At 37.7% G+C, this 15,984-nt stretch overlaps 1 protein-coding gene across 5 annotated transcripts in view; it reads left to right on the top strand.

Annotated features, from left to right (window-relative positions):
* sv (shaven) overlaps positions 1–15,984 on the top strand; it is a 93,678-nt gene that overhangs the window by 35,052 nt on the left and 42,642 nt on the right. The window lies entirely within an intron of this gene.

Below are 15,984 nucleotides of genomic sequence, written 5' to 3'. Positions count from 1 at the left end.
TATCACGCCTTATCTGCTCCCTTTTGCAAAATGGTATAAATATAAGGATTAAGAGGAAAGACCATTTTTGTACCTAGTTTTTGACAGGTCAATGGTGGGCTTGGAATGCCAATCCCACTCGGAAAACCTCTGATTAGAGCAGGAGCCTCATAAATCGTCCATTAGGAGGTCAGCTAATTGTAAATGCACAAATCAGCGTCGCGAGCTTGTCACATGTTGGTTTTTTCGTCGAAGAACAACAGCCGGTCAGTGCCCGGAAAATTCCGGACGCGGCGGCAAATCGAGTTTGCCCGTTTCCGGAGTACGTGTGACAAGAAAACGAACCGAAATCGAAGCCGGCTGGGGTCAAGTCAAGGTCAGAGCTTTGGCTCACATTCCTCCAATTGTTCCGGCGTGGGACGTTAAGCAATGGACGCTGGGAACGGCCTTGACAGCGTCTACGTGTGAACCGACTATGCTAATGCATCAGCATTGTCCAAGTCCGGTGTCATGCGCGCAACTCCGGGCTTAAAATCCGAGCGTTCAGCGCGGATTATTACGTAATTTATACCGCGGGTAAATAAACAGTTTCGTTGACGCGAGACACTCGTGTATCAAGCTTAGCTCTAATGAAAGTAAATCCCGGAGTCATGAGCTTTAAGTCCGCGAAATGGCCGCGAATTAAAGTTACTTTATAATTGTGAAACGTTACCTGAAGGAGTTAATTAGTTCGGAACATAATACTGGAAACAAATCAACGAGCTTCCTTATCATCCAGCTTAACGTCAGCTGCTGGCTAGCTAATCGAGAAATAGTAGTAAAACCGCGAAAATATTTACGTATTCAAATTAATTAGCGAATGATAGAGAAGATATATGGTTTACTTAGCAATGAAATACTCTGTTTATGGTAATTTAATTGCCGGGAATTTATTCGTGTCGCCTTATCTTATCAGATTTTGACACTTATGTTTTATTTTTATTACGTATAGTTAAATTAATTGGAGATATTAGTTAATGGCATTTAGATGGGATTTGAAGCGACTCCAAGACTTTTCCGCACTATCATGCCAATCTAATTGAACATCACAAATACCAGCACTAAGCTGCTCTTGCTGGAAGCCCATTTAACGAGTTAAATCTGTTCTTCACAAAAATTAATATCTTTAAAATCTTCATTCGAATATTTTTGAAATGTTTTAAGTTACTGATGCCGACTAGAAAGAGATGTTTTCACAACTCTAAAAAAAACTATTTGAAATTTTGCTCCGGTTTTGATTACTTACCTACTAAATAATTGGTTTTGGAAAAGTAGTAATACTTTTCAGTACTCTTATTATGTCATTGTTGAATCCTTAAGGACATGAACTCGAAAGCGACTGAAATAGTCCTTTCCCCAAAACTTGAACTTTTTTGACTTATTAATTTTTGGAGCAAAAATAGTTAATGCCACTTTTACAGGTGTCCTGGATTACATTAGGACAAAAATTTGAGTCACAATCTCAACTGAGCGCGACAAAAATCCTCAAAATGTGAGCTTTTGAGAATAGAAATAGAAATTTTGAAGAGATAAATTCAAAGAATTTTGAAGAAGGTGTATGATTATATAAATTTAAACTATGTAGGTGTCATTTTCCCACAATCTGCTAGTCTTTGTTTCTTCTGAGAGCAAGAGTTTTTCGCGGGATCTCCGTTGCACTGTGTGCAAACAGTTCCATTTTGGGTGCTGTTCTGTGTACAAACGTTTGTAATTTTTGCCACTGTGCCTACATCCGCGCTTTGGAGGTCAATACCTTTCCCAGATGATCGGTTCCCGGTACAGTTAATTGTAAAATCCACAATAGTTGTTCAATTGTCGTTTGCGCTTGTCAAGTTGACATTGAAAATTGAGAGTGCTGTGAGCGGATGTACATGCAGATCAAGTGTAATGATGGGAAGAACGTCCATTGTTACCTCGTGGGACAATCCGTATTACACTGCCTTACTGAACAAAAACGCCACCTTAAATCATGGGTGGCGGTGGAAGTCGAAACGAATAAAAAATTAATGTGGTATTCCTGCAGATAAGGGGAACTCGGGTTCCCAGGCCGTCTCCAAGCATTTTATTATTTTATGTAGACAGTAGATGTTATTATAATTAAGGGATATCTGATGAGGTATGAGAGCAGACGTTTAATTGCGTCGGATATTTTGTATTGTCGGCAGGAAGCGAAAATTGGTTAATTACCGGAGCGGCTCGTCGGCCCGATTTGCGGCCTATTGACGACTCGCGCGTGCATTACGTTGATTTCGGCCGTCTTGAGCCTCCCATGGACATCCGGCTGAGATAACGGGCCAATTAATCAATTATCGATCGAGCGCCATTTCCTTAACGGTCGATTGTGCTCCAAATGCGTTAAATTTAATTTACGGGCAATCTGTCTATTTAAATAAGCGTAATTAGAACCCGAGTGCCAATTTCTTCTAAGTTATTGGAAAATCCGACTAACGCACAATGGTCACGACATGCGATCGACAAAAATCGATAACGATTTCTCTCGATTCTATACCAAATAACTGTCCGTTTCCTCTAGAGCACACTTCACGCCTCTCTCGATAAATTTGTGCTTCCTTCAGCCGATATTTAGGTAATTGAAAACACTTCAAGCATGCCATATGCCGTCGACAGGCTTTTTATCTATCGAGAAACACTCGCAACACCGAACTTGCATTTCTCGAATATTTTCACTAATTAACGGCTTCGATTTAATTCGCTCTATATTTAGTAAAAGCGATTTGTTCGCATCGTGTAGGCTTTTCTTAACGGTAGCGCGACGAGAATAAATAAACTTTGTGGTTTTTCAAGGATCAACACCATAGGATGTAATTAAGAATTTTAATAGTCACCTGCGTAGCCCATTCAAGCGCTGGGAAGGTAACCAAAGGAAAGGTTAGATCTTGTCAGAAACACTTAAATTACTGTTTGCTGCTTACTTCATTATTCAAATTCTGGCTTTTATTGTTTTATAAGCTTCTGATTCGAAAACGATTTTCTATGAGAAATTTTTAATTGTTCGCTAATGACGCAGCGATGGAATGTCTCACCGGAAAAAGGCTGTTGATGGGTAAAGGTCGTGTGGGCTAATTGGCAACTGCAGCAAATAAACTACGCACACAACTCTTGTACCGATTAAACTAATGCTACCACTCGTTTACAACATACCTCCAGAATGAAATTTTCAAAAATTGCTATTTTAGGTGCAGTGGACGAACATTTCCAACTATAATTCCTTATTTTGGGGTCTTATCAAAAATTTTAAGTTTTTTTTCTTGATGAATTGTGTTTGTGCTTATTTAAGTTTTGTACTGAAAATATCGTAAACAGATAAAAAAAATTGACTTCTGTACTCGCTAGTGATAAAAGCTCACACTTTAATCCACTGACTGATTAAGTGATGGAATCTCTTATTAGTGTTATAAGACTTATCTATATATTTTGTTGTTTGTATTCAATTTTTTTATTTATTTTTTGAACAAATATTTTGCTTTTGTGGTATAACTAAGATTTCTATTCTCTATAAGTGCTTCTCTGTAGGAAAAAAGTTTTATTCAAATAAGTCAAATATTCTTTGTACACCATTAAACTTTTATTATGATTACCCCAAACCGCAAGGACCCTTCAAGCTAATCACTCAGGCAAGCTTATTGTGTGATTTATTGTGTAATGTAAATCGTAAATATTTCCTGGTCACACTTGTCAAAACATCTTATTGTGAGGGTTGCTTATCTTAAACACCATTATCTGTTGTAAAACTTTATGGTGTACAAAGAAACGTTGCCACAATATAGCTCAACAGAAAATCTATTCTTTGTAAAAAAAAAGATCTTTTACTACGTTTTTTGAGCATTTTTACTGAGGTATTGTGTTTTTTTTTCTTTCACATTATTAATTAGCCCGCGAAACATGGTAGAGGGTATTGTCATCCAGATGTTTTTCTTGACGTAGATAAAATCCACTTGCGGCGTAAGTAATAAAAGACTTAGCGGCTTTTAATAATAGCTTGTGGAGTTGGCGAATGAAGTTGGTGTGAGAGTTCCTTTATCGGAAACGAATCGTTGGGCAAAAATTTCGGAATTCATTTAGCATTCTTTGACCCTCGCCACGTGTGTAACGTTGAGTAAATGGCATTTAATTGCTATTGTTGTTTTGTAGCCCATTCCGAAGAGTGGAGCAATTTGAATATTAACTAAGAGCGTCACTTCCTACCGCCCAGCTGGGGATGTCTCTAGGAAGTCGGTTAGGAGCGGTATTAATTTAATAAAGCACTCGAACAGGCATTATTATCCGTGTATAGTTCGAACGTTTGCGTGCCGGTCTGTCAATGCACATAACAAATTATAGACAGTGGCAATTTAACGAGTTCAGTACACATATGATAATTAATAGTCTCCTCATTTTTATTATGTTGTTTTCAGTGAAAAAAGTAAACAACACATGTGCATTAGAAATTTGTAACGGCGCTAAGTAAAAGGTAACAACGGTATCAGAAAGACTAATGGCTCTTTTATGTGCGTTTTGTTCGCGCCCTGTGGCGATCAGATGATCGTTGATAACATTTTAATTGCGTCCCTGCTTTTTCTTCATTCCAGCCTCACACACTTTTCAGGTGTTATTAAATATTTCACAAGTCGGGCATTCCGAAATGATTTACCTACAGCTTGCGGCGCGTATGGGAGGCCGGCGGAAGACGGAACAGCGGGCCGATCGGTCGGAAACAATTTGCTTATCACGCGCATCTTCGACGGCAGGCCTGCAGCGGGTTATCACGATTTGTACCTGTTTCGTGTTCTGATTTGCATTTCGATCTATTACTGCATAAATTCCAGCCATTGAGTTATCGGGAAATCGTTTGTTTTTGCTAATTTATACGTCGCAAATGTAGAAACATTCGAATGCGGCGGCGGATTGGCTTAATTGTTTAGTTGGCACTAAGTGGTTAAGACTTCCAAGTGCGAACAATGGGCCCTGTATTTTCCCATTATCGTGAGAAATTACTTTTGCTTTTGCTGTCTTTAATTTATACACAACCTCACCTTAACCTTATATTTTAGTTCTCACATAAACAATAGACCGGTCTTATCTCACTCTTGTCAGATTCTGAAATGTAGGTTGTTTATATAACACCTACACAAAAGTGTAAGTGAACACAAAGAAAACGAAATTTTCACCGACTCATCGAAAGTAATGTCTCTATAAACACTCGGAATTGTCACTGACTTGCGGAAATTTTAAATTTAGATACGAGGTACGCCTCTGCTACAACCGCCTCGATCACGTGTTTTCATACATTTGCGTCCAAGGGATAAGATAGATGCCTACATTAGCGCTGACATTACAATGTGTGAAAACAGTCAAAGCATTAGAACTGAACTCCTGCGCTGACAAAAATCTAGCTGCTGAGATGACATCTGTTATTCCACAAGACCGGTTCCGCCTTATCCCGGATGAATTCCAAACGGACTATTCCGTAAATAATAAAGCCGTCCGAAGACGTGCTAACTAAGGAAATGGAAAGTGTCGGCCTGACATTCTCTGTAATTTTATTTGCCTTGGCAGTATTTATTTATCCACCGATTACGCTTCCTTTACACCTCTTCAAGAAAAACGCAAAATAGTACACTCCGGATTCCACGTACTTTGCCTTTCCACATTTCTTTGTACACCATAAAGTTTTACAACAGATAATGGCAACCCTCACAATAAGATGTTTTCACAAGGGTGACCCTAAAATATTTACGATACCGATCGTTTCGTCTGAAAAACTGCAGCCCTGTCTGAAGGGTCCTTGGGGTTTGGGGTAATCATAATAAAAATGTAATGGTGTACAAAGAATACCATTTTTCGACATCTATTCTTGTCTAGATTGAATTCTGATCAGATCTAAACTTTCTCTTGAAAACATTTAGGTTCCTATAACTTTGTTATTTTTTGTGGGAATCGTGAGTCCGGTGAAGGCCTCGCATTGTATGCCAGGCATGTGGCTGCAAGTAGAACATCCTGTATATTTTTAAATATCTCCGAGATATGCGCCGAAGTATTCGCTGTGAGGCTGGAAGCCGTTTTTTAATATCTTTATTAGAAAGGCCGCCACAATAGCGATTCCACGGTGTTGTGACGGCTCGAATAATAACACTATTATTAGTCAGAACGTAGAATTCAAATTATGGCGCTTGGTCAAATGCGATACCAGGAAACGGTTGAAAAAGCGTCGTTCTAACGTTGCTGAAGATTCGGTAATGGCATATCGAATGAATTCGTGCGCTGAAAGTGGGCCAGTCCGCGTAATGACAATCCAATTATTCAGCTGGAAGGCGGACAAGAACACAATAAAGGTAGATTGTCCAATTGAAACATATCTAAATTCGCGATTTATCTTAAACATTGTCAATCGTCACAAACATAACAATAAAACTGTATTGAATGCACGCAGTTGAGCGGTGGCAAACATTACATGTGCTGTTGCAGTCGCTCTATATGGCATGGAGTAGAATTTCTAATGGCTAGAATGTTTATTTACTGGAAATTATATGAATAAAACTATCATTACTTGCCATTCCGTGGCTGTGGTTTGTTTAAATTAACATCGACAACTCAACTTTCTCTCAACAACGGAACCTTTTGTCAATTTTTCCAACCAGTCGCCACAAAAACTTCCGAATTATAGCATAAAAAGTGTAACATATCCAATCCAAAAATCAAGATTTTCAAACGCGGGAAAAAATCTTTGATTTACGCGCGTAGGAGTCAAAACGCCTAATGATCCTTGCATAATATTTCACCAGTTTGTGCGATAACTGATATTTACATCTGTGAACACGTCTTCTCCTTAATTATCATACCGAATAAGCTCGTGACATTTACCACTTCCAATAAATCGTCATTAAACGCTAACAGTGCAATAAAGGCTGTTGACCATAGCTTGCCCTTCACTACCAGGTGCATTGATGATATGAAATAACACCTCATTTTTGCGTATTATTTGCGAGAGAGTGCAACCAGATATGCGCTATCGGATTCGTGAGGACAAAGAATTGGGTTAGCGAGCTTTGAGCTTTAGCGCCCCGCTAATTATTTTTATTTCCTCGCGTGTGATAAATTTACAGCGCCGTTTATCTTATTGTCTGATCGGTGTCTTCCTCTCTTTGACTTTTATTTCCCAGTCAACACGTAAAGATATGAAGACGCCATGTTCCTCCGGTGGGCGTTGAATTTGCAATTCCAAACACGTTGTGATTATTACAGTGTTCAAAAGGTAAATGTCTTCATATGAATTGTCGCAAGTTTAGCGATATTTCATGTCAAATTACACCTTTGATTAATATTACGTCGTCCTTTTTTTGCAATAATGGCAATAAATAAGTACGACCTGCAATAAATAATCAATAATTATAAAATTTCAAGTAAGAAAGGAAGTAACCTGACATTGTTGCAGCGCGTAATTTATGTAATAGTCTCATTTGCATTATTTTATATCCTTGGCAAAAATCGGCCCGAGCGCTTCTGGTTTACTGTAAATTATAACGAAATTATATAGTTAATAGATCGAATTATGCATGATCTATAAGGCGATTTATAACACACGCTCCAACTGTATTAAGTAGCTTGAGAAGAATTATCTGAAATTAGCCCCACATAAATTCTGTCATATCGGACTGGAATCAGCTTATTACATTTATTTTCATTGGACACAACGAATTAAATTCAATTACGTGCCGCGGTGGTCTAGAATGGGAAAAATTTAAAGGAAATAACGATTTATTTCACCATTTATTAATTTACTCGCTTTACCACAATGTGACTGTTCAGGGTCGATTGCAATTAAAATTTACCAATTTGGGGAAAAAATTGTGGTGACACCTTGGCCCCAAGGACAAACAATTTTTTGCACACTTTTATTTTTGCCAAAACACGATTTTCTCACTGCTTGTTTTCTGTTCCAGGTAAGTGGATTTACGACCAATATTTTACCATGAATGGATGGGCGAGGAAGTGGGTAATTTTAATTTTTCTAAACAAATCTTTGCGCACGGTGGTTCCAAGGTATGCTATTACAATTTAATTAGTTAATTAATTAAAAACAAGCGATTAATTAATTACGCGTTTTACTAACATCGTAAATTTTGAAATGATGGATGCGGAAAAATCGAGCAGGAAGCTGGGAGAAATTAGGTTAATGCGTTATTTAACAAAAATTCTTATCTCAGTTGGCCGGAGCTGGAATAAAATCGTGCAATATGACGCTCAAACTATCTAAATCTGGGTTGTATTAGAACATTTCCTTAGAATACTGTAATCGAAAAGTGCGATCAGAGAGGTAAGTGTAAACGAATAAAGCCGGTCTGAAATGTTGGTGATCGCGTGTCAGATTCAGGCGCTATGAGGGCGTTAAAACAGGGGTCATGGGTCATACTAATCGCGAGAAAGTGAACACGTTGCTGTGCCTCCACCTAACTGCTCCATAGTCACTTGTTACACTAGACACATGCCACAGGTTATTCAGAAGAGCTGGATAATAAGAATAATAGCGTTCCCACTTAGGCGATCTCGCACTATAACTTACACTTAATTGATATTTGCGAAGATGTAAACGAAATTTAATACAAGAAGCGTGCAAAAGGTGGGAAGCTCTTCTCCAAGCGGAGCTTTTTAACCTCGGAGCAGCAGGACAACTGAGTACGACATGTTTAATTTTTTTATAATTAATTAATATGGGGAAACATGGTTGTTGTCGGTTTATGCCTTGTAAAAATAACTTTTATGGGCCATTTGCCGGGCGATTACGGCGACATTGACCAAACCAGTTTGCCCGATTTTCCAGCACTTTTCTGCCGGTGTGATGAGTCCGCGATAAGCCTAGCTGTCACCTTATCGAGGCCACATCAAATTAATTGCTCTAATATTTATGATTTATCCGGTAAAGCAAGCAATTATAATCGTAAGGAAAGTGTGAAGAGAAAATTCTCGCTTATAAATAATCCACAAAAAGAGAAACTAAAATTATGAACTAAACTACATATAAAAACTCACCTAGTTAATTTTTAATTGAAATAATGCATTTATATAACTTTACGCTTTTACGAATATTGCTGAAAATTTTATTATAATCATTGTGTTTCCGCAATGTTGGAATTTTTTTCCTCGCCACAGAATACTTTCTATCGAGACGCGTACATCGGAATCTTAAAACAATGCGCAACTGTTTTTCTGCATTTCAATTTACGTTAATTGGCACTTACGCAAAGCAGGTGCTTAAGGACTTGTACCGACACAAAATGGCCAATGTAAAAATTCTGTCATTTATTAAGCTTTAAGAAGCCGCTTCCCACGATTATGTCCGACTCCCGCTGTGCAGAAAATTCGAAATTTCTTAAGTTATTGCTACTAAATACCTCATTTCTTCATCGCAACATTAATTCCAAACAACCCTGACACTGAATTTTGCCCATTGTAACGTGCGAACTTGCGGGTAAATATTTTGACAGAGACAATGCCACCGAAATGTGAATGTCATAACCAGGAAAAAACCCGATTGAATTCTTTACAAAATCGACCAAGGTCCCATTATATAACACTTCTTCACGGCGCAAATCGATTAAAAGTCCGGTAACAGTTCACGAAAAGGGGAAAATTCAACTTTTTTCCCGCTCTTGTGTAATAAATCAGTTTCCAAATCGGCCAATTTTCAGTGTGACTGGGAGAAAGTCCAAATGTCACACAATTACTTAAGTCGTTTTCAGTGTGGCCTGACTTACGGCAATTAGACTTAAGCTAATAATCATTATGCACACCAGTTGTTAAGCAAAGTGTGGCAAAGATAAGCCTTTTTCAAATCGAGCCACTATGTCAGCCCCGACGAAAATTTGCATACTGCTGTGGCAGATCATTAGCCAACTTGCATTAATTAATATCAAAATCAATCCGGAATAAATTGCGCCGTTAATAACAACCGACTCTGAATTAATCAATTGCGCTTTTTTGGAAAATCTAATTATGATTAAGGCGGGGTTACAAGATGAGGTATTTGATTTTTTTAAATAAAACACCGAGCGATGTAAAATAAATAACCGATTCATTTTCGTGGAAGAGACCGGGAGATGCGATCATATTTCACGGTCGGTAGTTCGGGGAGACACCGCCAGGGGACGCCACTCGTCTAGAGCATTCGGACTACATTCAGCCAAACGTAGACTGAAAATGCTCCGATCCCAAAATACCATTGCAAAATATACACTTTTTCTCCTCAATCGTTAATATTTTATTACCGGACCTACAAACGACGACTAAAACGTGCTAAATGTTGTAATAAAATTATTTTCAGGCACTCGTTGAGCATTTTTCAGATCAAATCGGGGCTCAAAAGTGCGTTTGCAAATTTATGCCAACAAATTGTTACTTCTATCGAGTAAACTAGGTTCAGTGTGGGCACCATTTGCAAACAATTGCCGCTAAATGTCTGCAATTGACGTTCGAAGAGTAATGTCACTTTCGACTAGTGAAATTATCTGCTGAACCCATAATTCTGATTTAAATACAATTCAATAACCAAAGGGTAAAAATCTGATATTTGTTTTTTTTCGCTGAATATTTAAATTTTATTAAACGAAATTACTGTCTAACGCGATAATGTTAAAAGTCTGAATAAAAAAATCAATTATTTTAATCAGCTTGGTAGTTTTTGTATTTAATTAAAAATTATTTTACAAATGGAAATTTCTGATGTGATTAATTTTTAATGTACAATTTTTTCTGTTGAAAAAAATACATTTAATAATCACAAACATAATGATTGTATGTCTAAACATAAAAAAAATAAAAAATTGAAAGGGCTTTTTATTCTTTTTTTGTCGAATAAGAGTGTTGGCATTTTAAAAAAAAGCATATCATCTCTTTAAATGGTACAGAGCTTATTAACTAAGGATTTCTTTTCAAAAAAAAGTTTTTGTGTCAAATTATACCTACCTCCTACTCTATAACTTTATAATTGATTGGGTATTTAACAAAATACTATCTACTAATCTGTCTACTAATTATTCGTAATTTTTACTAGATTTTTATACATCTCCTTTTTTGATATACGAATAGTTATGTCTTGTCTAGTGCTATTCGGATTATAACCAAAATACTGTTCTTACTCTCTACTAATTTGTAATTTTACAATTGTTTTTGCACATCTCCTTCAATTGGAGTTCTGGAAACGCAAATCAATTAATTAATGATTTTTTTGCCTTTACGGGCAAGTAAAAATTTTCATTTCTTATTTTTTCGCTGAATACTTAAATTTTTATATCACAATTGCTTAAAAAAAATTACTGTCTAACGAGATGATGTTAAAAGCCTGAATAAAAAAATCAATTATTTTAATTAGCTTGGTAGTTTTTGTATTTAATTAAAAATTATTTTACAAATATAAATTTCTGGTGTGATTAATTTTTGATGTACAATTTCTTCTGTTGAAAAAATACATTTAATAATCACAAACATAATGATTGTATGTCTAAACATAAAAAAAATTATAAAATTGAAAGGGCTTTTTATTCTTTTTTGTCGAATATGAGTGTTGAGCTTATTGACTAAGCTTTCCTTTTCAAAAAAAAGTTTTTAAGTCAAATTAGACCTACCTACCTACTCTATAACTTTATAATTTATTAGGTACTTAACAAAATACTGTCTACTAATCTGTCTACTAATTATTTGTAATTTTTACTAGATTTTTTTTACATCTCTTTCTTTGATATGCGAATAGTTATGTCTTTCCTAGTGCTATTCGGCTTAAAATAAAAATTAAAAATACTGTTCTTACTCTCTACTAATTTGTAATTTTACTATTATTTTTGCACATTTTCTTCACTTGGAGTTCTGGAAACGCAAATCAATTAATTAATGATTTTTTGCCTTTACTGGCAGCATAGTGGCCACAGCATCGCGTATTAGCGTTTGCGCCAAACGCAATTTTCGCAGGCAATGACGTATAACGCTGAAAGTTCGATTAAAGAAGCGCAAAGCCGAATGTACGGCGTTAAACACATTATTTTTCTGGTCGACTGGTCGGTAGTTGCGCCATATATCATCCGCTGACGTGTCGTAATAGTATGATAATATGTACACACTCCGGGGCAGGCAATTTTTACTAAGCAGATTACAATATCAATCTCTTTCCGGAGAATCCTGCAGATTTTCCTATCTTCGCGAGGGTAGCCCGCCGCCTATTCCTCATGGAAATTAAACTTAATGCATAAGTTGATGCGTGGGTTAGGCCCAACAAGGCGAATTTTTTCAGCAGTCGGTGTTAACAACTACCGAACACTAAAACGTAATTTACTGCCGCAAAACCAACGTGCTCACAGATGTGTAAAGCTCTATATTTCACAAGTGATATACTTCATAATACATTGTCACTTCAGTCGGCATACATCTGAAAGAGTTCTTGCGCTTTCGACTTCATAAATTACCAACTACGTACACATTTCGATTCGCAAGCTGCGAAACTTGGCAAGCAAAAAGCTCGATGCTGGTGGGGGTATTTTCCGAAAAACGATTCGGAGAAGTCGGAAAGTCTGGTAACTGAGTTGTCAGCGGTCTCGTGTCGAGCAGACATCTAATAAAGCTCAATGAATCAGTAAAACATCCATAGAATCAAAGGCAGCAGTGTTAAATTTGTTCAGTGGGCACGAGCGAGTATGGGTCACACGCCGTTGGCTCTTGGCACAGTCGGGCCCCGACCCAAGCACCGTGGAGACCACACACATCCATACTGAAAAATATTAACATTTCCTTCAGCATTTATCAACCAGATTCAGCTCGTGCAGAATTAGAACTGATTAATTAACACGCTGTGCCCCCGCTCTGGGGGCACTTAACCGGAAACCCTGAAAAGGGACAAATCTAAACGATTACTGAAAAAATGGTGAAGGTACGGTTGCGCTAACGAGACACAGGTCGCCACAAATTAGACAGCTCACGACACGAAAACTCCAATTTAATTGGTTCGACATTCAAACTTTTACGCTTGTGCTTCCGTTTACGTCTGCGTGGTCCTATAAATCAGCCTTTACAAGTCGACAGCTCGCAGCATGAAAGCTCTCGGTTATTATAATTTCATGAATTTAAATTGACAGACTTTTCATCACCTTAATCTCGTATTTTTGTCGTTACGTCTCCATTAACTGGATAAAATAATAGACACCAACGTTTGCATAATGAAAAGTCAGTGCAGCGAATAGTGGTGATTAATGAGTTTGTCAGTCGACATTTTGAAGTGAATTTGTCCCGTGATCACTCTGAATCCTTCGGGAATTAGCTGCACACCATTCTAATCCTGACCCGCCCTATTTGCATACAGGACAAGCCCGGCTGTCGCCGGCTCTATACCGTCTAATGATTATTAATTCGTTCATTTTTACCACACACCAAACAAATAACTTCCATCACTTGGTAATTGATACAAAAAGAGACATTTATTATGCACAGCCACAAAAACGTCGGGTAAAGCGAACTGAACACCCTCTGAAATAACCGGAATCGTCCGGTTGAGTGACACATGTTGTCGCCATAACTAAATAATTCATTCAAGAAAAGTACATTAACTGATTGCAACAATATTAGGACTGGTTTATTTGTTGATTTTTAATATTTTAATCGATCGGGTAATTGCCAGTTTGAAGCTCGTAAATTCAGTCGGTAATAAATTGTGTATTCGCGTCGACTTTCCCTTTTACAAAGTAACTTTAGCGACTTTAAGCTGTATATAAAATAGGAGTCCTTAATGCAGATGCTTGAGGGTGGCTCGAAGTGGGGGTTTTCTCTGGAATTGCCAAATAAATTAGTATCATTTTTCAAGCAGATTTATCGTCGTCATTTTGAAGTTTTTTTCGTCTTTTTTAAAGGAAATTACCAAAAGTGCATTGGCTACAACTAAACAAACTTTTTTAAATCGCTACACGGAAAATACGCTTTAGTGGGGCTATAATAAAATGTATTGTTATGCTCCGAGTGGAATTCAGACGTAATTTAAAAGCTGCCCTTTAATAAAATGTCAAAAGCTGTTTTATATTGATCGGGGAGTAAACCTGGACTAGACGCCCGCCGAAACATCAAGCGTTTTCCTAGGGATTTCGATTATTTTATTTAGCATTGACCGTAACCACGAAATTTCTACGTTTTCTCCAACTTCCCTCGAAATAATGGGAAAAATCACAAGAAATTTGTGTTACAACCGGCGGCCAGTTCCCATTATTCGATACTTCAGCTATCAATTTCACTCCTGGTTTTGAGTTACCTTGGGAGTCCTCCGCGGGCCATAAGTCCACGCACCTTCAACAACCCGACACCGTTACCGTTTCGGCACTTTTAAGCGGAAAACACCCCATTTGATAATTTTTTACATTATACGCGAATTTGAATTGAATTTTGTCTTTTTGTCTCGTCCCAATCGATTAATAAAATTGCCTTAAACCCGATATTTGTGTAAACACATTTCCGTGAAACCCGATCCTGGCTCTTGGAGTAGTATCAAGATTTTTTCATTGAGCGAAACCCTTCATTCATGGGAGGGGCCGAGTCAATCATTCATGAAGATTATCCGATTCATGGTCAGTTTTATAGCTCATTTCTTGCAGAGGTGTTAAAATGTGACAAGTGGCTTGAGATTGAAAGTGATTAATTATGTGTGTTAATCGCGTGTAGTGATTTATGACGAAAAATGGTTATTTATCACCGGCTTCTGATTAGAGGTGTCTTCCGGGGAAAAAGTCCGGGTTTTTGTCACTAGCAAATTCGGTTCGTGCTGCATACAGCAGCCCCTAATAAAAGGATCGCTATCCCTAGCGTGATGTTATTTTATCCTTTGTGGAGATCAAAGCAAGACTCACTTTATGTAATGTATGCATGTATAATCTGAAATACCGCAAGCCTGTGCGGATTTAGCTTTCAGGTGGTTAAATATTCACGCAGTTCTGGCGCGTTTGCACTTCGGCTTATTAGGGGCTTGTATGCAAAGGGCGCATGCAATTGGATTTGCGCCCAACACCGCCGGCGCGCACCCAAATTTTCCAAAAAAAAATAACCAGCAAAATCTATCTCTTTTATTACTTTGATTCGTAAAAACAAGCGATAGACATTTTCAAAATATTTGACTTTAACTTTATTGGAAAGAAAAACTTGTGTTCTATTCTTGTACACTTTGTTCGTATTTTTTTAAATCATAACCAGACCCCACATTTGCAGTTTTCCGGTTTGGGCAAAAATTTAACAACCGTAAAATGTGTTTATCCTGTCCCAAGCGCGCCACCCTTGTGACCCACACCCAGGATTCAAGCTTAAAAAATATCAGTGTTGTGAACGAAAGCTCGCAAAAGCTCTCGATAGTTTCAGCGCGTTTCCTCTTTTAATAATCGACGCACCATCGTTCCGACGGCTTTTACCCGAGTGAGACCAGACATCAGAACAAACTTGACTAAAATTAAATCCACGCCGCAGCGCAGGCGTCTCTTGTGAGCTTTCGTTCTACCAATGATGGGTGAGGGGTGGGCCGCTGGACGCAGGCGCCTTCATTTCACCCTTAATGCGTCCGACCGACCCTAATGTAGACCTCAGATTAGGTTAGCCGAGCAATGCCGGAAAAATCTACTGTTCCGAGTCCGGAGCAGCGCCTCCAGAAAGCGGCACACGGGCGAAAGCTCGCAAAGCTGCTTCAACCGCTTTGGCGCTAAGTGTACGATTTTTGCTACATTTGAGAGAAAAAAGGATTGAGTATTGAAAAGTAACAGAAAACATCATCTAAAAATGCATGAGTTACTCTGAATCTGTTCATCAAAAAAAAAGTGACGATTACTAAAAAAAGAAAGTACATGTAGTTACTAGTTTAAAAATTATTAAAAAAAAACAAAACAAAATAAAAACTTTTTTTGAAAATAGTACCTACGTATCGAAGTATAATTAATATAAAATAAAATTCACAAATAACGCACG

Source organism: Tribolium castaneum, chromosome 1, assembly GCF_031307605.1.
Source record: "Tribolium castaneum strain GA2 chromosome 1, icTriCast1.1, whole genome shotgun sequence".
NCBI classification, from domain to species: domain Eukaryota; kingdom Metazoa; phylum Arthropoda; class Insecta; order Coleoptera; family Tenebrionidae; genus Tribolium; species Tribolium castaneum.
This window is presented reverse-complemented; position numbering and strand designations above follow the sequence as displayed.